The sequence below is a fragment of the Chiloscyllium punctatum genome, chromosome 10 (assembly GCF_047496795.1).
Source record: "Chiloscyllium punctatum isolate Juve2018m chromosome 10, sChiPun1.3, whole genome shotgun sequence".
Classification (NCBI taxonomy): Eukaryota; Metazoa; Chordata; class Chondrichthyes; order Orectolobiformes; family Hemiscylliidae; genus Chiloscyllium; species Chiloscyllium punctatum.
The window spans coordinates 9,862,811-9,888,785 of record NC_092748.1 but is presented as its reverse complement, the minus strand read 5'-3'; the positions used below and the strand labels follow the sequence as shown (position 1 = coordinate 9,888,785).

At 48.2% G+C, this 25,975-nt stretch overlaps 1 long non-coding RNA gene across 2 annotated transcripts in view; it reads right to left on the bottom strand.

Annotated features, from left to right (window-relative positions):
• The window catches only part of LOC140481882 (uncharacterized), a 100,015-nt gene that overhangs the window by 58,261 nt on the left and 15,779 nt on the right, over window positions 1-25,975 (bottom strand). The window contains exons 2-3 of one of the 2 annotated variants that reach the window (XR_011961629.1): window positions 10,303-10,396; window positions 6,262-6,392 (exon numbers count right to left, since the gene is read on the bottom strand). This is a non-coding gene — a long non-coding RNA (uncharacterized lncRNA). Of the gene's footprint in view, window positions 1-6,261; window positions 6,393-10,302; window positions 10,397-25,975 lie in introns of those variants that run through there. The other variant, XR_011961630.1, reaches the window with a different exon arrangement.

The following is a 25,975-nucleotide window of genomic DNA, read 5'->3' as shown; positions in this document are numbered from 1 at the left end:
CCAGTTAGTTTAACTAATCTTTCTCTGAGAGCTAGCAGGTTCAGCACATTCTCGTTCTCAAATTCTTGATAAGTTTGACTTTCACAAGGATTGGGTTCTGTCCGGATTTCTTTTGTTTCTCCTCTAAGCTAGTCACGCAGGAGATAGCAATATCTTTACTGATTGACCAATACGCACAGTAAGTCAATGTTTGAACAGGACTCGATGATTGAGCATGTGCAAAAGCCTGAGGCTGTGGTTGAATTCCTAGCCAGATGAGCAATAAAAGCCACGGTCTGGAATTTGTACCCTCACAGGGATTAGGAAACGGGGTGGAGTTTAAACATATCACCACAAGCCAACATGCTGGTTCACCAGGTACATTTGACTCAAGGGATGGGGTGCAGGGAGTAGGGAGTGCAGCAGGACTATCTGTCTGTCAGAGAGCCAAGTAAGCAACTTAACGCACAAGCAGAGAACTGCAGAAGCTGAAGATCTGAAATGAAAGCAGAGAATTTGGGTGGCACGGTGGCACAGTGGTTAGCACTGCTGCCTCACAGAGCCAGAGACCCGGGTTGAATTCCCGCCTCTGTGTGGAGTTTGCACATTCTCCCTGTGTCTGCGTGGGTTTGCTCCGGGTGCTCCAGTTTCCTCCCACAGTCCAAAAATGTGCAGGTCAGGTGAAGTGGCCATGCTAAATTGCCCGTAATGTTAGATGAAGGGGTAAATGTGGGGCAATAGGTTTGGGTGGGTTGCTGTTTGGAGGGTCGGTGTGGACTTGCTGGGCCGAAGTAATCTAATCTAAACTGCTGGAGAAACTCAGCTGGTCCGTGGAGAGAAAACAGTCCAGTGACTCTTCATCAGAACTGATGGTGGCTAAGTAAAGGTGGTTTATTTGCTGAAGACAGGGTGGGGTGAAAAAGAGTGAGGTGGAGACAGCACCCGGGGGAGAGAACGACGGACAGTTCGGCAGACAAAGGGGTGGATAACGTTAGGCCAGGGAGGAAGAACAACTGTTAACGGGGACTATGATTAGGTGATAATGGTTTAGCTGAGCTGAAAGTCCATGCCATGGCAGGGCCTGGGGCGTGTGGGTAAATGGACATACAGGATGGTGTTCAGGCCCTAAAATTATTGAAGCCAGTATTGAGTGCAGAAGGCTGCAGGGTCCCCAGGCAGAACACTGATCCTCGCTGGAGCACTGCAGCAGGGCCTGAGACACCGATGTTGGCTGGGGAACAGACGGCTTGGGGACATTTTTATGGACAGAAGTTTATCCTTGATGCCTCCTCTTCATGCTTGTCTCAATAAATTCTCCCTTTAATTTCTTTATAGCCATCCTATTCTGGCCCCTTGTGAATGACACAACACCTTTGTTGGCAATAACATCAATTTTCTAAGGAATTCCTTTCTCTCAATTACTCTGTTCTTCATAACAACAGTGATCACAATTCAAAAGTGCACCATTGGATGATGAATGTTTTGCAAAGCCCGGAGATTGTGCAGGGTGCTATAGAAATGCACGTCTTTCTTTCCTTTTTTTTTAACCCCTCCTTTAAGTTTGAAGACAAAGTGTCCTCAAAAATGTCCTGTGGTTCAGTGACAGCATTAGTCAGATGCTTCTCATGTGAACAGTGTGTGTGTATGTGCCAGGCAATTACCATCTTCAATAAGACAAAATCGAACCATCCCTCCATGACATTTAATCATGTCTGCTGAAGCCCCCACTGACAACTTACCATTGACCAGAAACTCAGTTGAACTCGCCACATAAACACTGTGGCTGCAAGAGCAGGTCAGAGGCTCGGAATACTGCAGTGAGTAACTCATCTCCTGAATTCCCAAAGCATTTCCACCATCTACAAGGCACAAGTCAGGAGTGTGATGGAATAGTCCCCCTTTCCCTGGATAGATGCAGCTCCAACAACACTCATGAAGCTTGACACCATCTAGGACAAAGCAACCCACTTGATTGGCACCACAGGTGACTCAGTGGTTAGCACTGCTGCCTCACAGCGCCAGGGACCCAGGTTCGATTCCAGCCTCAGGTTACTGTCTGTCTGGAATGTGCACATTCTCCCCAGGTCTGCGTGGGTTTCCTTGAGTTTTCCACAGTCCAAAGATGTACAGGTTAGGTGGATTGGCCATGGGGTGGGACAGGATGGGATGCTCTGCAGAGGATCAGTGTGGACGTGAAAGCTAAGGAGCCAGCAAGTCAGGTGGCCCCACTGGGAGAGGTGGGCATCGCCAAGGCAACAGGGAGTGGAGCTGTCAACAGGGGTAGGCATTTACGTTGAATTTATTTGGGACAAAGTCTTTTGGAGGCTGGGTGGGGGCTGACCTTCCCTGCACCTTTAGCTGTGATAGTCCATATTCAACCCCCCTGACCCCCCTCCAACCCCTCCCTTCGCCTGTTGCAGTGTTAGGGGGGTAGGGGGGAAGATGCAGGGAGGGTGGGGTGCTGGTCACCATTGAGCTCTCAGTCTTTGCCCCGCACAAAATGCCATGTGCCCTCTAAACCAGACTTGACTGGGACCGCAATCAGCCACAATAAAACCAGAATGTGCTGGAGGAATCCAGCAGGATGCTGCTGAGAGGGAAAGGGAGTTGATTTTTTTTGCGTCCGATAATGGTTTATTTCCCTGGTACTTAGCTTCATTGATTAGCCCCCTCAAGGAGAGTGCCCAGACCAATTCCTGGGATGGCAGGACTGAAATATTACTTAGATTACTTCGAGTGTAGAAACAGGCCCTTTGGCCCAACAAGTCCACACCGACCCACCGAAGCGCAACCCACCCATTCCCCTACATTTACCCCTTTTACCTAACACTACGGGCAATTTAGCATGGCCAATTCACCCTGACCTGCACATCTTTGGACTGTGGGAGGAAACCGGAGCACCCGGAGGAAACCCACGCAGACACGGGGAGAATGTGCAAACTCCACACAGTCAGTCGCCTGAGGCGGGAATTGAACCCGGGTCCCTGGCGCTGTGAGGCAACAGTGCTAACAGTGTAAAGACACTGAATTGGTTCAGACCATATTCACTGGACATCTCGTAGAAACCTATAAATTTGGACTAGGACTGGAGAGGGTAAGTGTAGGAAGGATGTTCCAGAAGACTGGGGATTCCAGAGCCCAGGCTAACAGTTGCCATAGTTACAGGTTTGTTCGCTGAGCTGCCTGATTTTCATTCCCTGTCTTGATGACATCTTTAGTGCTTCGGGGATACTCCTGTGCAGTGCTGTGTCAAAGGATACTGGGTAGGTCATTTAGCGTTGTGACGAGGAGAAATGTCTTCACCCAGAGAGTGGCGAGTTTGTGGAATTCTCTGCCACAGAAAGTGGTTAAGACCGAAACATTGAATGGAAATCATAAAGGAATTAGATATGGTTCTTACGGCTAAAAGGAATAAAGGGTAGGTGGCAAAGATAGGAACAGTTGGATCATCAGCCATGATCATACTGAATGACAGTTCAGACTCAAAGGGCTGAATGGCCTACTCCTGCTCCTGTTGTCTATGTTTCTATGGTGCAGGCAGCCAATCTGAATATGGGAAAGTCCTCTGACCTCTGACCCCCCCAGGTTTCCAGCCAGATGATGGATAAGGAGAAGGTCAAAAGGGATGAAGCCTTGTGCAAAGTCACTGAATATTCTGATGCAAAATTACACTTAAGTTGAACCAGTCAACTTCGGATTTGGGTTAACCGCCCCTTGAAAGGGGAAAGTCATCTGGAAGCCTGTCAGAAAGCAACCCTTTAAAGCTTAGTATCTCCGTGTCATTGTGTGAAAGCCAGTGTGTTAACCACTGCACCCAGCAGGAGTGAGCCAGGCCCCCTGTATAGAAATTCCAATCAACCTGCTCCAACAAGTTACTACACACCTCAGTACCAGTTTGGATTTGAACACAAGCCGCCTTGGCCCAGAGTTAGGGACACTCCCACTGCACCACAATAGCTCTTGGAGCCTTTATAAGCACACACAAAGAGAACAAATCAATCAATATCTATTACTTGTTCAACCACACCCTAAATCTTAACCTCATGGCACCAACGCTAACATAGCTGGCTGGCTGTCAGAAAATTTAACGCTTTAGTGACTGCCCCTTTTGTTCGTTGTGGTGTTATTCACACAGCTGTGTGCCATCAGCTTTCTGTAACATGTTCCTTGTGGTTGTATTAACCAGCCAAAAGGCAAGGAAGGCAAGGCCATTCCCTTCTGTCCCACTGGTCGTCATAAGCTGAATAGTATTTTCTGTACCTAAGCTGGCTGTATGCGCAGAGTCAGTGATTTGTCACTTTGGCTGTGCAGCATATTAAAGCCAGGACCAACTATAAATGGCACTGATTTTTAAGAGTCAGAGTCATACAGCATGAAATGAGACCTTTCGGCCCAACTCATCCATGCTGACCAGATTTCCTAAACTCAGCGAGTTCCAGTTGCTTGTGTTTGGCCCACATCCCTCTGAACCCTTCCTATTCATATACCTATCCAGATGCCTTTTAAACGTTGGAATTGTACCAGTCTCCACCACTTCCTCTGGCAGCTCATTCCATACATGCACCACCCTCTGTGTGAAAAAGTTACCCCTCAGCTCCTTTTTCAACCTTTCCCCTCTCATCCTTAAACCTATGCCCTTTAGTTTTGGACTCCCCACCACCCCCTCCCCCCCCACACAACCCAGGGAAAAGACCTTGGCTATTCACCCTATCCATAGGCAGATGGGATGGAAAATCTTCCTGTTGAATTACCAGCAGAGACGAGGAAACCTGAGGGAGAGTGCAACGGGATATGTTAAGGGGAACAGCGAGCAGAGAAACACTGACATTGATCGGTCAGGCTGAATTGCCCGTTCCTGAGCTGGCGACAACGCGGCTGGCCAGAAACAGTCACAAAGGTCAACACCAGATACTTACGCTTCCCTTTCCAACTGGTGTCCAGCTTGAGACACTTGCTGACTTTGCTGAGGACAGAAACGGCTGGCTCTGTGGAAAATGGACTGAGTGAGGGACGGAGGAAAGGTTTCGTTAAGGAATCACACATTGCCTTTCTGAAAAAAATAAAGAGAGTCTTTGGCCTGAACCTCACCCAGAAACCCACCATTAAATCTCAAACACTGTGTTAAAGCTTAGCAAACGACTGTAATATCTAATCCACAGTTGCAAAGACCCATGGTTTTAGTTTGATTAAACACTCCAACGTGGATTGTGAAATACAAGTGTTAGAACAGAAATTAATCCCAGCTAAAAGGGAAATTTTGGGACATTGTCAACAGGAAGAATCAGAACATAATAGCATGAAAAGGTAGCACAGTGGTTAGCACCGCTGCCTTTCAGTGCCAGGGACATGGGTTCAATTCCAGCCTCAGATGTCTGTCAATGGGCAGTTTACACTTTCTCCCTCCCATAGTCCAAAGATGTGTAGGTTAGGCAGATTGCCCTGTGCTAAATTTCCTGTAGTGTGCAGGACAGGTAGGTCAGCCGTTGGGGGGAATACAGGGGCGGTCTGGGTTTGGGTTGGTGTGGGCTAATGAACGACTTCTGCACTGTAGGGATTCCATGGAATGATGATTCCTCAGTATGAGGCAGGAACATTGTGGGGGCATATGTTTTGATGAAGGCTCGCTGGAAAACTGTTTTTTTGTCTCCACTGATGCCTGCCAGACTGCTGAGTTTCTCCAGCAATTTCTGATTTCCTTTCCAAAACCATTAGTCAGAGGGAAATGGGTCTGGGTGGGTTACTCTTCAGAGGGGTCGGTGTGGACTGGTTGGGCCGAAGGGCCTGTTTCCACACTGGAGGGAATCTAATCTAATCTTTTCTCATTGGGATGACCTCCTCATCCTGGCAATGAGGGAACCAGGTTTGACTCCAGGATGCAATTTTGCCCCCTCTCGCCTGCCTGCCAAGAAATGGGAACTTCCAGGGGGCTGAAGCCTGAGCTGGGCCTTAAGCTAAGTGTTTCATCCAATTAGGCAGAGCCGAGATTTGATTTGATTTGGTGTGATTTATCGTCATGTGTAAGCAAGGACATACAGATCATAGGGTGAAAAAAAAACTTCGAGGCATACAGATTATGTCTCACAGCGAGTGCATTATGTAAGATCAATGTTAGCATATAGGAATGGTAAGGGCGGCCAATGTTTGAATGACACAAAATGGCCAACAAGGGTTAAACAGAATAAAACAGCCTACTATAGCATTAAGACACAAAATAGACACAAAAGACACAAGAGAGCAGCAGAATTATATAGCCTGCTCCCAGCATTTGAGTGAAACATGATAGTACCTTTGAGCAAGGCTACTCCAAGGTGAACAAGGGGCCCTACAAGCAACCATCCGAGTCAGTTTCATAAAAGGATGCCTAAGGATAGACAGGTCACTGACTCCAGCCTCATTAAGGAAAGGATGTTGTCCTGCGAAGTGAGCAGCACCAGTTAGAACAAAGGATGAAAATCTCATTCCATAATACAGCCAGCCTAACTCACTAAGCAGCTATGAAAACAGCAGCTAAAGTTATTTTGTAGTAATTGGTTGTTTCTTTGAAGTTATCCACAATATTAGGAAATAGGTTCTAGTTAAAGATTCTTCGGATAACCATAGAGATAAATGTCAGCATAAGTACAGATACACGTATAACCAAAGTTTAACAGATGCATTAGGGGAAAAACAGTTAAATCTAAATGTGAAAGTTAATTAGTCTCAGGAAATGCTCTCCTTATCTATAAATAAATGCCTGGTATGCCCCAAACAAAAATAGATTGCTTGCAAATTATTAGTTACAAAGTGATAACAGTAGAAATAGCTCTATAACCTTATACTTTATAACTAACTTTATAACAGAAAATAATATTACAAATCTTATAGCAGTTAGTTAAAACCAACTGTCTTTTGTATTTTTTACAGAAATTGGGACTGTGGAAAACAGAAGAGAAATAACTGCATTTGCTAGAGATAGCGCGTGGACTACAATGAATGACAGAATTCAAGCAGTCCTCTGAACTAAGCAAGCCTGGGACTGACCAGAAGGAGTATAACCAGTAACTTTGGAATGTGAATTAATAGGATGCATAAAAAGATGCCAAGACCTGGAAATTACAATGTCTGTTAAACACCATGAGATCATGGGAACCTGAGGCTATCCATAGGAATGTCTATCATTTGATTAGGTGCTTCGCAGGATTGGGTGTACAGAATAAGAGGGAAGGACACAGTGACCATACTGTGTGTGATTTCTGTGACACACAATGTATAGTGTCTGGAACTGGCTGCTGGTATTGATGGAAGCAAGTACAATTTTGTCATTTAAGAAACATTTAGACAGGTACATGAATGGGATAGATTTAGTGATTAGATATTTGGACCAAATGGAATATATTACATATATTGAATGGGATTAGATATGGACCAAATGGGACTGGATAAATTGTATAAACTGGGCAGCATGGATATGGTATCGACCTCTATGAGTCCTTCACTTCAGAAAGCAAACCTTCATGCCTGCAGGCAATATTAGAGACTGATTTCATTTACATTTTCACACATGGAATCTTTATCCTGTGGCGATAATGTATTATTGGAATCTTTACTAACTCACTCACCAGCTCATTATATTCATCAATCATTCATTCATTCATTCATTCATTCATTCATTCATTCATAACCCTTTACTAACCCATTGCTTAGATTAGATTCCCTCCAGTATGGAAACAGGCCCTTCGGCCCAACAAGTCCACACTGCCCCTCTGAAGAGTGACCCATCCAGACCCATTCCCCTACCACATAATTATCCCTATGGGCAATTTACCATGGCCAATTCAACTGACCTGCACACCTTTGGATTGTGGGAGGAAACTGGAGCACCCAGGCAGGAATTGAACCCGGTTCCCTGGCGCTACTATAACACAGTTTCATTCATTCATAAAACCACATTTTGTAGAGCATTTTCCTATTATAATATAGACTAAAATTAAAATATTCCATTCAACTCATTTGTCTTAACCCCTCAGTGAGCCTATTTCTACATTAAAAGCTACCTCTGAATAGCTGTCAATATCATAAACAATACCATTCCCACCAAGTCTCCTCAAAATATTATAATATTAATCAGCCCTTACCAACCATCTCTCGAACCTGAATAGATTACAGAACAGTTTGACACTGGACTCCTTTGGCTATAAATCCTGTGAGCATGATCTTAATCTCCACAACCACCTGATGAAGGAGCAGCACTCCGAAAGCTAGTGCTGTCAAATAAACCTGTTGCAGTATAACATGGTATTGTGTGATTTTTAAATTTGTCCACCCCAGTCCAACACTGGTACCTGCAAATCATCCCAAATTAGTATGCAACTTTTAACTGGGCTGCTATTCCTTTAACTAACTAATTGTCAAACCAGCACTTATCTGAAACTGCACGAATGAATGAAACTCACACAGGCAAATCAAAACAAATCTCATAACCCAGCTGTAGTGATCAGTTTAATATCCTTTAATCTTTTATTAAGCGCAGATATAATTTCTATTATTTACGGTATATAGACCTCGTCCTTTTACTAACATTTACTAGCTTGATAGACAAAAAGTCTAACGCCTCTTAATAATGCAAGCAGACCGGACAGACACTCTTAATCCCATCAGAAGTAACAGCCAACATTTAACAGCTGTTTAACCCATCTCCTGTCTGAAACCTTTGTGTACTAAGGATAAAACAATGTGATGAAATTTTAACATATATATTCAAAGTTTGGGAGAAGACTTATAGCTCAGGTGCTCGTTGTTGTGGTTCTGTTCGCCGAGCTGGGAATTTGTGTTGCAGACGTTTCGTCCCCTGTCTAGGTGACATCCTCAGTGCTTGGGAGCCTCCTGTGAAGCGCTTCTGTGATCTTTCCTCCGGCATTTATAGTGGTTTGTCTCTGCCGCTTCCGGTTGTCAGTTCCAGCTGTCTGCTGCAGTGGCCGGTATATTGGGTCCAGGTCGATGTGCTTATTGATTGAATCTGTGGATGAGTGCCATGCCTCTAGGAATTCCCTGGCTGTTCTCTGTTTGGCTTGTCCTATAATAGTAGTGTTGTCCCAGTCAAACTCATGTTGCTTGTCATCTGTGTGTGTGGCTACTAAGGATAGCTGGTCGTGTCGTTTCGTGGCTAGTTGGTGTTCATGGATATGGATCATTAGCTGTCTTCCTGTTTGTCCTATGTAGTGTTTTGTGCAGTCCTTGTATGGGATTTTGTACACTACATTGGTTTTGCTCATACTGGGTATCGGGTCCTTTGTTCTGGTGAGTTGTTGTCTGAGCGTGGCTGTTGGTTTGTGTTCTGTTATGAGTCCTAGTGGTCGCAGTAGTCTGGCTGTCAGTTCAGAAATGCTCCTGATGTATGGTAGTGTGGCTAGTCCTTTAGACTCAGACAACACTCAGACAACAACTCACCAGAACGAAGGACCCAATACCCAGTATGAGCAAAACCAATGTAGTGTACAAAATCCCATGCGAGGACTGTACAAAATACTACATAGGACAAACAGGAAGACAGCTAACGATCTGCATCCATGAACACCAACTAGCCACGAAACAACATGACCAGCTATCCTTAGTAGCCACACACGCAGATGACAAGCAACATGAATTTGACTGGGACAACACTACTATTATAGGACAAGCCAAACAGAGAACAGCCAGGGAATTCCTAGAGGCATGGCACTCATCTACAGACTCTATCAACAAACACATCGACCTGGACCCAATATACCGGCCACTGCAGCAGACAGCTGGAACTGACAACCGGAAGCGGCAGATTCAAACCACTACAAATGTCGGAGGAAAGATCACAGAAGCGCTTCACAGGAGGCTCCCAAGCACTGAGGATGTCACCTAGACAGGGGATGAAGCGTCTGCAACACAAATTCCCAGCTCAGTGAACAGAACCACAACAACATATATATATGTGATGGAATTTTAAAATATATATATATATATATTATTCATATTATATGAACTGTATTTCAGAATTCCATTGAACTTGTGATACTGCAGTGGCTGAATAATGAGGCTTTTTTTTTGCCACTCACTGATTTCGATCGTTATTTGAACACAATCCCGCTATCCTTGTGATGGCCTGGTGGTATTATCACTGGATTATTAATCCAGAGACCCAGGTAATGTTCTGGGGGATCGGGGTTCAAATCCTGCCATGGCAGGAGTAGAATTCAATTGACAAAAGGAAATCTGAATTAAAAGTCTGATGATGACCATGAATCTGTTGTCAATTGTTGGAAAAACCCATCTGGTTTGCTCATGTCCTCGAGGGAAGGAAGTTGCCATCCTTACCTGCTCTGGACAATAAGTGGCTCCAGACCCACAGCAATGTGGTTTAACTGCCCTCTGGGCAATAAATGTTGGCCCAGCTGGTGATGCCGTCATCCTATGGATGAAAAAAGAAATTACCTTCGTATCTGTATTGTAGCTAACCACTTTATCACATTTAACTAAAGTGATTTCCAGCAATAGTTGTGTAATAAACTCACGATTATCTTGTCTAAAGCCTAGAGCCACGCTGCTGATCTTTCTTTTAAGTTGAAAGTTTCAATATCAAGATGGGAGTTACATCCAAGCTTCTAGTTCATGGATCAGTCTGACGTCACACTGATGTTGGGGGTCATGGCAAAGGCCTAAAGCATTCACAACAGTCTTCAGCCAGAAGTGCTGAGTGGATGATCCATCTCTGCCTCCTCCTCACTCTCCTCAGATGCTAGTCTTCAACCAATTCAATTCACTCCACAAGATATCAAGGAACGACCGAAGGCACTCGACACTGCACAAAGGCTGTTGGGCTCTGACAGCGTTCTGGCAGTCATACTGAAGACCTGTGCTCCAGAACTAACTAACCTGTTCCAGTACAGTTGCAACACATTCGGCAATGTGGAGAGTTGCCCAGGAAGGTTCTGAGAAAAGCAAAGCAAATTGACCACAACCAAATATAATCCTGTCAATCCACTCTCAATCATCGGCAAAACAGTGAAAGGTGTCCTTAACTGTGATCTCGAGGCAGCCCTTCCTCAGCAATAACCTGCACAGCGATGCCCAGCTTGGGTTCCACCAGGGCCACTCAGCTCCTGACCTCATTACTCGGTGCAAACATGGACAAAACAGCTGAATTCCGGAGGGGAGGTAAGAGTGACTGCCCTTGACACCAAGGCTGTATTAAAGATCTGTAATAAAGCTAAAGTCAATAAGACACAGGGTAAACTCTCCACTGTAAACTCGCCAGTACAAAAGAGGATGTTTGTAGCTACTGAATGCCACTTGTCTCAGCCTCAGGACATCGGTGTAGAAGTTCCTTAGGCTAGATACTTTTGTAATCAACCTGTTCAGAGACAATATTACACACCTCTGGAGCAGTTGGAACTCCCATCCAGGCCTACTATCTCTGAGGTAGGAACAGTATCACTATGCCACCTTGGGGTAGAGTCCTAGGCCCAACCATCATCAATTGCTTCATCAATGACTTCCCCTCCACCTTAATGTCAAAACAGGGGTGTTTGCTGATGATTGCAAAATGTTCAGTGCCATGCAAAAAGACCTGGACAACATTCCAGCTTGGACTGATAAGTGGCTAGTTACATTGATGCCAGGCAGTGATTGTCTTTCATGAAAGAGAAACTAACCACCACCCCTTGATATTACCATCACTGAATCCCTCACTATCAACATCCTGGAGGTTACCATTGACCACATCCTGAACATGACTCTCCAATATAATTACTGTGGCTACAAGAGCAGGTCAGAGGCTGGGAATCCTGCAGCAAGTAACTCACCCCCCTGTCCACCACTTACAAGGCACAAGTCAGGAGTGTGATGGAGTACTCCCCACTTGCCTGGATGGGTGCAGCTCCAACAACACTCAGGAAGCTTGACATCATCAGGGTCAAAGCAGCCCCCGCTTGATTGGCACCACATCCAACATCTTTAACATTGCCTCCCTTCACTGCTGACCCACAATAACAATAAGGTACACTCAAGCCACTCACCACATGACTCATTCACCTTGACACAGCTTCCAGACTGATTAAATTAGATTCCTGAAGAAGGGCTCATGCCCCAAACATCGATTCTCCTGCTCCATTGATGCTGCCTGACCTGCTGCGCTTTTCTAGCAACACATTTTTCAGCTCTGATCTCCAGCATCTGCAGTCCTCACGTTCTCCCTGATTAAATTAGATTCCTACAATGTGGAAACAGGCCCTTCAGCCCAACCAACCCTCCAAAGGGTAACCCACCCAGACCCTTTCTCTCTGTCTAATGCATGTAACATTATGGACAATTTAGCATGGCCAATTCACCTGACCTGCACATCTTTGGACTGTGGGAGGAAACCAGAGCAACCGGAGGAAACCCACGCAGACACGGGGAGAATGTGCAAACTCCACACAGACAGTCACCTGAACCTGGAATCGACCCTGTGACCCTGGTGCTGTGAGGCAGCAGTGCTAACCACTGAGCTGGCTGGTGACCCCTACAGGACAGGTGCAGCAAGTGCAAGGAAACACGACCATCTGCAATTAAAAAAAACCAAAAGAACTGCGGATGCTGTAAAATCAAGAACAAAAACGGAAGTTGCTGGACTTCCTGTTCTGAGGAAGGGTCACTGGACCCGAAATATTCACTTTGACTTTTCTTCACAGCCGCAGCCCGACCTGCTGAGATTTTCTAGCAACTTCTGTTTTTGTTCCACCATCTGCAAGTCTCCATCCCAGCCACCTAACTGTCCTGACCTGGAAATAAATTGCACTTGCTTCACTGTCACTGGGTCACAACCTGAGTATTCCTTTCCTAACGGCACTGTGTATGTTAGCACACTTCAAGGACTGCAGCAGGTTCAAGAGGCAGCTTTCTACCACCTCCTCCAGGCGACGGGCAATAATTACTGGCCTCGTCCGTGATGCCCACAATCCATGAAAAGAAATCTTTAGAGAGAGGGAGAGAGAGAGAGAGAGAGAGATAGAGAGAGAATCTTAAAATTAGAGAGACCATTCAAGTTTGTTGTCAGTAGGGATTTATTCTTGCAGAATGTTCATGGAAATTTGCAATTTTCTTTAAACTTACTGAAGGACAGTTGAAATGTCAAAACTTTGATTTGTGTTCAACCAAGGTTGGAGCTCCTTAATGAGATGTGAAAAAAAATTACTAAGACATTCCCAATTGAGCAGGTCTCAATCCATTCCTCATTCTGCCTTCATTCTAACTCTGTTGCATGGGCTCCCCTGGTAACAACTGGATGTTTGTCAAGGCCTGTAGTGAGTAAGATTCCTATCGACACAAACTGTTGTAACATTCAGTGGGAACATTTCACACAGTAGGGAAAGTCAATCTCTTTTCACATCTACACTTGGCAGTTGCTCATAAACTTAACCTGTCTTCACATTGCGTGCGAGCTGTTGTCAAAACACAATTGTGTCGTCTCCATGACTGAGGAAGTAATACTGACACTCCTGTAAAATTATCTTGCACAAAGATTATCAAAGTCCTGCATTAAATAAATAATCCCTTGCGTGACAAATAGCCAGAGTAAACCTCAAATGCCTCATAGGTATAAATGATCTAGTTTTATGATGCAAGTGCTGAGTTATTTGGTTGCTTTGAATTGAAGTTTGGTAAAGTGCAGGGTGCATCAAGTTACTCTAAGCCGATAGTAAATGATCCGGGGCTCTGCTTCCCTTTTGGTGCTAATTGTTTTGAAATGGCAGCACTTAGAGCTCTCTGTGAGAGTCAGTTGGGTTGATGTACCTGTCCTAGCCTCGAGGCAGACACTGAAGTGCAGTACTGGGGGAGAGCTGCTCTATTGGAGGCACTGCCTCTCTCAAGGAGATGCAAAATCGGGTCTCTTTTGCACTGAGATCATCTCTCAAAATGGGTTTTAAAATTGCCATCATTAACATGTGCAATGTTAAATCCACTACACAATGTGTTTCCATTTCAGTCTAACTGGCCAATATCAAAACAGACCTCTTGTTTTCTGCAGGAGAGTAAGATCGCCCATCTCAGCAGCTACAGGAAATGGTTGACCTAGTGAGCCCAGAGGCCTTCAATTTGGTTATGGTGCAACGATTGCCATTCCTCTGGCCTGAGTATTTTGCTGTAGGAGGCAACTTCACCATCTCTGATGTAATGGAGATGATAGGTGGACACCTCCTCGAAGGAGATGTTATGTACAGAAACGATCCCCTGAGACGAATGAATGTGGTCAAGAGTGGGCGACTGGCTGTCCTTTAGCAGCTCGCACTATTGCTGGCAATGTACAGTTCGGCCATTTTGGCTGGAAACTTGAACTGCATCATCGATGTGGGTGGACAAGCCAGAGGGACTGACAGCAAGTCAGAGGCCATGTCCAGATTCTTGATGGAAACGGTTAAGAGTCACCAAGCCGCACATGGTCACAAGGTAAAAACAATGACTGCAGATGCTGAAAATCAAATACTGGATTAGTGGTGCTGGAAGAGCACAGCAGTTCAGGCAGCATCCAATGAGCAGCGAAATCAACGTTTCGGGCAAAAGCCCTTCATCAGGAATAAAATATTCCTGATGAAGGGCTTTTGCCCGAAACGTTGATTTCGCTGCTCATTGGATGCTGCCTGAACTGCTGTGCTCTTCCAGCACCACTAATCCCGCACATGGTCACAGCCAGATGGATCTATCTGTTCAAGGAGAGATTTCCTGCTTGTGTCCCGAGCGTTCTTGGTCAGATCCACTAATGTCAAGCCAGTGTTCTTATCTGACCGCTGCCTCCTGCTGGCCACTTGTCACATACAGGATGACCAGCAGGCTGGCAAGGGAACGTGGAAGCTGAACATGAGACTGTTGACCCCAGACAACACTGAGGACCTTAAAAAGGATTACACAGGTCAGGAAACCATGTAAACCCTCTTTGAGTCTCCAGTGGACTGGTGGGAAATGGTCAAGGGAAACATCAAGAAGTTCTTTATCCTCAAAGCTGTTCAGAAGGCGAGAGAGAGAGAGAATCGGGGAAAATGGTCTAAACTTCAGAAAGGCATGCAGACCCTACACCTGCTGCAGATGATGGCGGTCAATGTCAAAGAGGATCTCCAGGAGGTGAAGGGCCAGCGAGTCTCGCTGTTCACCTCAGAGGCCTCGATGATAATCTCCCAATCGTGGGTTCACACTGTGGAGCAGAACGAGACGTGCTCACATTTCTTCTTCCCAGAGGTGCACAAGGAGAGATCTGTGCTCAGCAGCCTGAAGGAAGAAGATGGCTCCGTGATGTCATCTCTGTCTGACATCCTGAGGATCAGCAAATCCTTCTATGCCAGTCTGTATGACTCGAAGCCAATCAACAATGCAGCCTCCCAGTCGTTCCTGTCCTCTATCACGGAGTTCTTAGGCAACAACATGAGGGATAGGCTGGACCAGCCGCTATCTCTAGATGAGCTGACCAAAGCCCTCGCGTCCTTTGAAAAGAATAAAACTCCCAGAAGCAATGGCCTCCCGGTTGAGCTGTATTCTGCTCTGTGAGACTTGATTGGCCAGGACCTGCTGGAGGTGTATGTCAGTATGCTTCTGGCAGGTACCATTTGTGAATACATGAGGAAAGGCCATCATCACCCTCATCTATGGGAGGAAAGGGAGAAATTGGTGACCAATCTCACTGCTGAACACAGATTACAAAATCGTGTCTAAAGCCATTGCCAGCTGGAAGGTCTGCTCTGGGATCAGTCATTCACTCTGACCAATTCTGTGCTGTACTGGGCAGGACAATCTCTGAGATTCTCACTGTCCTCAGGAATGTGACCGCCTGTGTGCAGGACAAGAAGGGTGGAAGCCTGCCTCATCAGCCTGGACTAGGAGACATTGTCTGACAGGATATCACACTCCTACTTTTGGGATGGACTCTTCAAACTGGGCTTAGGGGAGGGAATCTGCAATTGGATCGGATTGCTCTACACCAACATTGTTAGGGAAGTCTCAGTTGATGGGTGGGAATCGGAAAGCTTCCCAATCAGATCCAGAGGTTAGGCAGGGTTGCCCATTCTTGCCTGCCTTGTTTGTGTGCTGTATACAGCCTTTAGTTGAGTCTATCAGGAAGGCTGTGAGCCTGCCTGATAGAGGGATGACTATTCCAGGCAGTGGAATCCTGCAGGTCAATGCTTCCCTGGACAGGGATGATGTCACAGTGTTCTGCTCAGATCCACCATCAGTGTGCAGATTCATGAGCATCAGTGAATGGTTCAAACTGACTTCAGGTGCCGAGGTAAATTGATGCAAGAGCGAGGCCGGGTTCTTTGAGAACTGGGCTGAGTGATCCTTTACCCCAACGCCACCCTCATCCTGATGGCCACCTTTGTGTGGCTGCATCAAGCTGTGCGTAGACCATGGGTACGCAAACACCAAATGTCACAACGTACTGAACTGCTACCCGTCCCCGGTGTTGCAAAGGATGGGACTGGCCTTGGTGCCAGGGAACGCTCCATGTAGTCGGACCATTCTGTATCATCTGTGTTTCATGGAGAAATTTGCCAAGAAGAACAAGTCCATCAGATAGTGGTCAGCACGTGGGGTCCTCGGAACCCTGCAGGAAAAGGAGAGGCTGGATCCTATCGAAGCCAGTGGATCCCCCAGAGTGAGGTAGGTTGGGATGGTGGGGTGTGGTATTAGCTGGGGAGGATTTGGCCAGGTTCGAGAGCTGGTTGAGGGAGTTGGGAAATGGGTTTTGGAGAGAGAGTGTGTGAGAGAGAGAGAAACAATAGACAATAGACAATAGGTGCAGGAGTAGGCCATTCTGCCCTTCGAGCCAGCACCACCATTCATTATGATAATGGCTGATCATCCTCAATCAGTATCCTGTTCCTGCCATACCCCCATAACCCTTGATTCCACTATCCTTAAGAGCTCTATCCAACTCTTTCTTGAAAGTATCCAGAGACTTGGCTTCCACAGCCTTCTGGAGCAGAGCATTCCATGCGCCCACCACTCTCTGGGTGAAGAAGTTTCTCCTCAACTCTGGTCTAAGTGGCCTACCCCTTATTTTTAAACTGTGTCCTCGGGTTCGGGACTCACCCATCAGCGGAAACATGTTTCCTGCCTCCAGAGAGTCCAATCCTTTAATAATCTTATACATCTCAATCAGATCCCCTCTCAGCCTGCTAAACTCAAGGGTATACAAGCCCAGTCGCTCCAATCTTTCAATGTAAGATAGCCCTGCCATTCCGGGAATTGGCCTCGTGAACCTACACTGCACTCCCTCAATAGCCAGAATGTCTTTCTCAAATTTAGAGACCAAACCTGCACACAATACTCCAGGTACAGTCTCACCAGGGCCCTGTACAGCTGCAGAAGAACCTCTTTGCTTCTATACTCAATTCCTCTTGTTATGAAGGCCATCATGCTATTAGCTTTCTTCACTGCCTGCTGTATCTGCATGCTTGCTTTCATTGACTGATGTACACCGAGAACACACAGATCTCTTTGTACTGCCCCTGTACCTAACTTGACTCCATTTAGGTAGTAATCTGCCTTTCTGTTCTTGCCACCAAAGTGGATAACCACCCATTTATCCACATTAAACTGCATCTGTCATGCATCTGAACACTCACCTAGCCTGTCCAGGTCACCCTGTATTCTCCTAACGTCCTCCTCACATTTCACCCTGCCACCCAGCTTTGTGTCATCAGCAAATTTGCTAATGTTACTTTCAATACCTTCATCTATATCATTAATGTGGAGAGAGAGAGAGAGAGAAGGAACAAAAGAGAGATAGATATTACCTTTGAGGGGAGATTGTCACACCTGTGTAAAAGGCATTCACCTTATATGCCCAATCCTTTCAAAAGCTTTGGAAAACAATAGGCTGTTGACTTCTGCCTACCTGATCAAACCAGCTGTAATGGGATGTGGTGGCTTCTTCATCAGCACAATATACTTGTTCATGAAATCAGATGACTGTTAGTTATTCATTTGAATATGAATGGCAAGCTGTTGGTTCAGTGTACTCTGGGACAGCTGAGGGGCTGGGTGTGAAGCAATATAACGCTTTTAACATGCACCACCTCTGCAAACACTCCTGGAGGACGGAGAGGGGGGAGTGGGAGAGACAGAATCCTGCCCACGGACATGCCACATTTCAACAGTAGTGTAATAGACCTTTAGAGGTTTGATGAAGAAAGTACAGTTTCAGATGAAAAGAGTGGATGTGAACGATTTAACGACAATGCTCACAAATGATCCATGATCTACTCTGGTGGTAGTCTGCTCCCCGCTATAGAGTGAGGCCTGCATTGCCATCACTGAGACACGCTGAAAAGCTCCACTGTCTGCACATCACTAAGAGGATGTCAGTATCCTCCCATTCTCTTTAAATGCCTTCAAAATCTCTTCACTCCTCCAGACATACACAATCTGAACCACCCATCCCGACACCCACAATCTCCATTCTCCCTGCAGTGTTATCACATTAAGAGTAATGTCTCTTTAAGAGATCACAGGGGAATGAGGACAGTACACGGAGGTGGTTCTGTGACCACAGCGCACAGGTTCTCTGCTCTGGCATGGACTGTGTCTGGAGATTACACTCTACATTAAATATAGACAGCAGACTTTGTTTAACCAGCACCTTATGAACTGACATCCTGATAAAACAGCAAAAATTTTATCTTGTACCTCAAATACTCTGAAGTTTACTGTATTATTCTGTCCAATTATTATAGTTTAAATTTATTTACCTCAATGTAAATATTCAAACAGACCACTCAGTGTGGGTACAATTACAATGTTTAAAAGACATTTGGATAAGTACATGAACGGGAAAGGTTTGGAGGGATATGGGCCAGGAGCAGGCAGGTGGGACTAGTTTAGTTTGGGATTATGTTCTGCATGGACTGGTTGGACCGAAGGGTCTGTTTCCGCACTGTATGACTTCTGTCCACATCCATCAGGTTCCCAAACTAATCTAGTCCCACCTGCCTGCTCCTGGCCCCTATCCCTCCAAACCTTTCCTGTTCATGTGCTTTCCCAAACAGCTTTTAAACGTTCCGACTGTACCCCACTTTCTCTGATTTGTCCAATCAAATGGCCGCATGCATTTCAAGTCAATTTCTCCTCACATACTGTAACCAACTGTGATGTCTGAGCAGTTCAGTTGAGGGTGCGAGTGAGAAGTCTCTTTCCTGGTACGTTTTATTTAGGGCAAAGCTGCATTATTATTTAAGATGAGTCATGTTGTAAATGAGATATAGCAGTGTACATGTGTATACCCTGCATTATGTTTCTATGACTTAGTGTGTAGGCCTCTTTAATGTTTGCTCAATTGCTACACCCCTCGTCCCATAGCTGCTGGTTCATAAAAGGTTTACTGTATTAGATTAGCTCAACAGAGAGTGCATGGACCTCAGTTTTTGTTACATTTTGAAAGCAGCAGAATTTTACTACATGGTAAGCAGTTGGAATTTTAAGGATAAGGAAGAAACTAGCCTCACCATCTCAGAAGCCAAGCTCATAAAGTACATCAGTCCAGATGTTTGCTCAGTACAGAACATAAAAGAAAATAAAGATAACTTCACAAACTGAGTAACTCCAAGTTAGCCAGGTCTGATTTGAACCTGTCCCCTCGAAGGTCTGTTTCAAATAGGAGCACTTGCCTGGATTTAGCCCTATGCCAGACAAAGAGAAAGCATCCAAGTAGCTTCGAAATCGATGTTTCGGGCAAAAGCCCTTCATCAGGAATAAAGGCAGTGAGCCTGAAGGGTGGAGAGATAAGCTAGAGGAGGGTGGGGGTGATCCAGAATCTGGTTTCCAGCATCTGCAGTCATTGTTTTTACCTTGTTGATTTACCTTGTTGATTTTAACCCTACTGCGAATCCTCTTGCAAGGATGCCTGCCTTGAAGACGTTTTCTTCCTCTCTCCCCACCCCCACCCTCCTCTAGCTTATCTCTCCACGCTTCAGGCTCACTGCCTTTATTCCTGATGAAGGGCTTTTGCCCAAAACGTCGATTTCGAAGCTCCTTGGATGCTGCCTGAACTGCTGTGCTCTCCAGCACCACGAATCCAGAATCTGGTTTCCAGCATCTGCAGTCATTGTTTTTACCTCAGAGAAAGCACACATAAACTTTAACAATGAAGGAAGAAGCAGGGTGCATTTGGAGTCAGTGCAGAATTAACTGAACAAGCCCTAGTTTCAAGCCAACACTTAGAGAAGAACACGCACGCAGGACTGAAAACCCCAGAAGGAGTGCACAAAGTTAAACATGAGGCACAGAAGCAAAAGAAACATGGGTGGACGGTTACCCACTTGTCCATGGCGTAACCTGGAACAGCAGGCTGGGTCTGTCTTCATTGGGTTTTAGGAGAATGAGAGAGAATGAAACATAATGGGGAATTGGTAGGTTATACACAGAGAGGTTGTTTCACCCTCTGAGAGTCTTGGACCGCATCACATAACCTCAGGATAAGGGCTGATTCATTTAAGACTGACGAGGTGAGAAGGACTATTTTCTCCCAGAGATTAGGGAATCTGAGGAATTCTTTACCGCAGATGGCTGTTACAACTGCGGCATTAATTATATTCAAGGCTGAAATGGACAGATTTTTGATCAGTAAGGGGATTGAGGCTTATGGGGGGAGCAGAGCAGACTTGACGGGCCGATTGGCCTACTTCTGCTTCTCCATCTTCTGGCCTTATAGTCTTGTGGATCTATGAGCTGAATTTAATAATTGTTTTTAACAAAAACAAAGGGTGCTGCTGTGCTTCCTAGACCGAACAGTTGCGTGACTGGTTGAACAAGCTACGAAGACACTGGTAACCGTTGGTAACCAAGGGGTGGCACAGAACCAATGTAATTTGAAGAAGGCAGGGCAAATCCTGCAAAGATGCGGGAAGTGTTAGGAAATCTCCTGATGAAGGGCTTTTGTCCGAAACGTCGATTTAACTGCTGCTCGGATTCTGCCTGAACTGCTGTGCTCTTCCAGCACCACTAATCCAGAATCTGGTTTCCAGCTTCTGCAGTCATTGGTTTTACCCAGCCATTTGAGGAGTCAACTTTAGTATTCTTCAGTTAGAATCGAGAAATCAACAGATCAAATGGTCGGTAAATGCTAATAACAAGGCAATGAGCGAGATTTATCTGAGGCTGGATGGCTGCAGTGGAGTTGGTGACTGTATCAAGACATTCCCAGACCACTGCTTGGGGGATTCACGACTGGTACATGAGAAGAAATATGGCGCCATTGTAACCATAGCTGCTAGCTTTACATATAGCAAACAGTATTTGTAGCCAGGGACAGAAGAGCAGGCTGCATGGCAAGTGCATTCTGTCCCACCCTACATGGAGCTGCTCTGTTATGTCAGCTGTACAGTGCGAGAGGACTCTGGGCACGCCTCGTCTCGAAATCTGGCTCCAAAGATGCAGCCGGAGGCTCAACAAACAAACAGCCAAATGTCACGTCCAAAAAGTCACAGCAACAAGGAACATAGAGTCATCGAGATGTACAGCACGGAAACAGACCCTTCGGTCCGACCCGGCCATGCCGACCAGATAGCCCAACCCAATCTAGTCTCACCTGCCAGCACCCGGCCCATATCCCTCCAAACCCTTCCTATTCATATACCCATCCAAATGCCTCTTAAATGTTGCAATTGTACCAGCCTCCACCACTTCCTCTGGCAGCTCATTCCGTACACACACCGTAAAATAAAGTTGCCCCTTAGGTCTCTTTTAAACCTATGCCCTCTAGTTCTGGTCTCCCTGACCCCAGGGTAAAGACTTTGTCTATTTACCCTATCCATACCCTCATGATTTTGTAAACCTCTATAAGGTCACCCCTCAGCCTCCGACACTCCAGGGAAAACAGCCCCAGCCCGTTCAGCCTCTCCCTGTAGCTCAAATCCTCCAACCCCGGCAACATCTTTGTAAATCTTTTCTGAACCCTTTCAAGTTTCACAACATCTTTCCGATAGGAAGGAGAACAGAATTACATGCAATATTCCAACAGTGGCCTAACCAATGTCCTGTACAGCTGCAACATGACCTCCCAACTCCTGTACTCAATACTCTGACCAATAAAGGGAAGCATACCAAACGCCTTCTTCACTATCCTAGGGCCATATCATTAAGTATATAAGTCCTGCTAAGATTGTCTTTCCCAAAATGCAGCATTTATCTAAATTAAACTCTCCCCCACCGACTCTACTCTCTCACCCCCACACTCTCATCTCTTTCCCCCCCACACTCTCCTCTCTCTCTCCCCAACACTCTCCTGTCAATCACCCCCACACTCTCCTGTCTCTCCCCCTTCACACTCTCCTCTCTCTCCCCCCGACACACTCCTCTCTCCCCCTTCACTCCCCGCTCACTCCCCCCCACACTCTCCTCTCTCTCCCCTCCACACTCTCCTCTCTGCCCCCACACTCTCCACTCTCCCACCCCCACACTCTCCTCTCCCCTCCCCCCAAAACACCACTCTCTCTCCCCTACACTCCCCCCCCACACCTCTCACTCCCCCCACACTCACCTCTCACACCCCCACACTCTCCTCTCTCTACTCCACACACTGTCCCCTCTCCACCCCACACACTCCTCTCTCTCCCCCCACACTCTCCTCTCACTCACCCCCCACACTCTACACTCTCCCCCCCCACACTCTCCTCTCTCTCCCCCCAACACACTCCACTCTCCCCCACACTCTCCTCTCTCTCCCCCTTTACACTCTCCTCACTCCCCCCCCCACACTCTCCTCACCTCCACCCCACACTCCCTCTCACTCCACCCCACACACTCTCCTCTCTCCCCCCTGACACACTCCTCTCTCCCCTCACACTCTCCTCACTCCCCCCCACAAACTCTCCTCTCTCTCACCCCCCCATACTCTCCTCTCCTCTCTCCCCCCCACACTTCCTCTCTCCCCCCCAAACTCTCCTCTCTCTCCCCCCACACACTCCACTCACTCACCCCCCACACTCTACACTCCCCACCCCACACTCCACTCTCTCCCCCTGCACACTCCACTCTCCCCCCACAACTCTCCACACTCTCCCCCCCCACACACTCCTCTCACCCCCACACTCACCTCTCACTCCCCCCCCCGACACTCTCCACTCTCCCCCACACTCTCCTCTCTCCCCCACACTCTCCTCTCTCTCCCACCCACATCTCCCTCTCTCCCCCTCACACACTCTTCTCTCCTCCCACACTTTCCTCTCCCTCTCCCCCACACTCTCCTCTCTCACCCCCCCACACTCACCTCTCTCCCCCACACTCTCCTCTTCCCCCAACACTCCCTCTCTCCCCCCACACCCACCACTCACAATCCCCCACACACCCACTCCCACCCCCACACTTCCTCCCTCCTCCCATACTCACCTCACTCCCCCCCCACACTCTCCTCTCACTCCCCCACACACACACCTCACCTCCTCCCCACACACACACCTCTCTCTCCCCCCCTCTCCCCCCCACACTCTCCTCTCCCTCCACCCACACTCTCCCCCTCTCCCCGCACACTCTCCTCTCTCTCCCACCACACTCTCCTCTCTCCCCCCAACCCTCTCCTCTCTTCTCCCCACACTCTCCATTCTCCCCCCAACACTCTCCTCTCACTCCCCCCCACCACACTCAACTCTCATCTCTCCCACACTCTTCTCTGTCTCCTCCCTAAACTCTCCTCTCCCCCCCCACACTCTCCTCTCTCTCCCCCCAACACTCTTCTCTCTCTCCCCCCAACACTCTCCTCTCTTTCCCCACACTCTCCTCACTCCCCCCCACACTCTCCTCTCTCCCCCCCACACTCTCCTATCTACCCCCTACACTCTCGTCTCCCCCCCCACACTCTCCTCTCTCTCCCCACACTCTCCTTTCACTCTCCTCTCTCTCACCCCCAACACTATCCTCTCTCCCCCCCACACTCTCCTCTCTCACCCCCCTCACACTCTCCCTCTCCCTCCCCCCCACACTCTCCTCTCTCTCACCCCACACTCTCCTCTCTCCCTCCCACACTCTCTTCTCTTTCTCCCCCACACTCTCCTCTCTCCCCCCAACACTCTCCTCTCACTCCCGCACCACACTGTCCTCTCTCTCTCCCCCCCCACACTCTCCCTCCCACACTCACCTCTCTCTCCCCCCCCACACTCTCCCCCCACACTCTCCTCTTTCCCCACACTCACCTCTCACATCCCCACACTCCCCTCGCTCACCCCCATACTCCCCTCTCTCCCCCCCCACACTCCCCTCTCTCCCCACCCACACTCCCCTCTTTCCTCACACTCTCCCCTCTTCCCCACACAACCCTCTCTCACCCCCCCCACACTCCACCTCTCTCTCCCCCCTCCCACACTCTCCTCTTTCCTCCACACTCTCCTCTTCCCCCACACTCACCTCTCACATCCCCACACTCCCCTCTCTCTCCCCTCCCACACTCCCCTCTCTCCCCCTCCCACACTCCCCTCTTTCTCACACTCACCCTCTCTCTCTCCCCTACACTCTCCGCTCTCTCCCCCAACACTCCCCTCTCTCCCCCCACCACACTCACCTCTCTCTCACCCCTACACAACCCTCTCTCTCCCCCCAACACTCTCCTCTCTCTCCCCCCCACACTCTCCTCCCTCCCCCACACACTCCTCTCTCCACCCCATACTCTCCCTCTCTCTCCCCCCAACACTCTCCTCTCCTCCCCCCCCACACTCTCCTCTCTCTCCCCCCAACACTCTCCTCTCTCCCCCCCACACACTCTCCTCTCTCCCCACCACACTCTCCTCTCTCTCCGCCCCACACTTTCTCTCTCCCCCCCCACACTCTCCTCTCTCTCACCCCACACTCTCCTCTCTCTCCCCCCAACACTCTCCTCTCTCCCTCCCCACACTCTCCTCTCTCTCCCCCCCACACTCTCCTCTCTCTCACCCCACACTCTCCTCTCTCTACCCCCAACACTCCCTCTCTCTCCTCCCACACTCTCCTCTCTCTCCCTCCCCACACTCGCCTCTCTCTCCCCCACACTCTCCTCTCTCTCCCCCCCACACTCTCCTCTCTCTCACCCCACACTCTCCTCTCTCCCCCCCCACACTCTCCTCTCTCTCACCCCACACTTTCTCTCTCCCCCCCCACACTCTCCTCTCTCTCCCCCCACACACTCTCCTCTCTCACCCCCCCACACTCTCCTCTCTCTCCCACCCCACAGTCTCCTCTCTCCCCCCCCCACACTCTCCTCTCTCTCCCTCCCCACACTCTCCTCTCTCTCCTCCCACACTCTCCTCCTCTCCCCCCACACTCTCCTCTCTCTCCCCCCACACTCTCCTCTCTCTCCCCCCACACTCTCCTCTCACTCTCCTCCCCACACTCTCCTCTCTCTCCCCCACACTCTCCTCTCTCTCCCCCCACACCTCTCCTCTCTCTCACCCCACACTCTCCTCTCTCTCCCCCACACACTCTCCTCTCTCTCCTCCCACACTCTCCTCCCTCTCCCCCACACTCTCCTCTCTCTCCCCCACACTCTCCTCTCTCTCCCCCCACACTCTCCTCTCTCTCCCTCCCACACTCTCCTCTCTCTCCGCCCCACACTTTTCTCTCTCCCCCCCCACACTCATCTCTCCCTCCCCACACTCTCCTCTCTCTCCTCCAACACTCTCCTCTCTCTCCTCCCACACTCTCCCTCTCTTTCCCCCACACTCTCCTCTCTCTGCCCCCACACTCTCCTCTCTCCCCCTACACCTCTCTCTCCTCCCCCCCATACTCTCCTCTCTCCCCCACACTCTCCTCTCTCTCCCCCCTCCACACTCTCCTCTCTCTCCCCCACACACTCTCCCCTCTCACCCCCCACACTCTCCTCTCTCTCACCCACACTCTCCTCTCTCTACCCCCAACACTCTCCTCTCTCTCCCTCCCACACTCTCCTCTCTCTCCCTCCCCACACTCGCCTCTCTCTCCCCCCACACTCTCCTCTCTCTCCCCCCCCACACTCTCCTCTCTCTCACCCCACCACTCTCCCTCTCTCCCCCCCCACACTCTC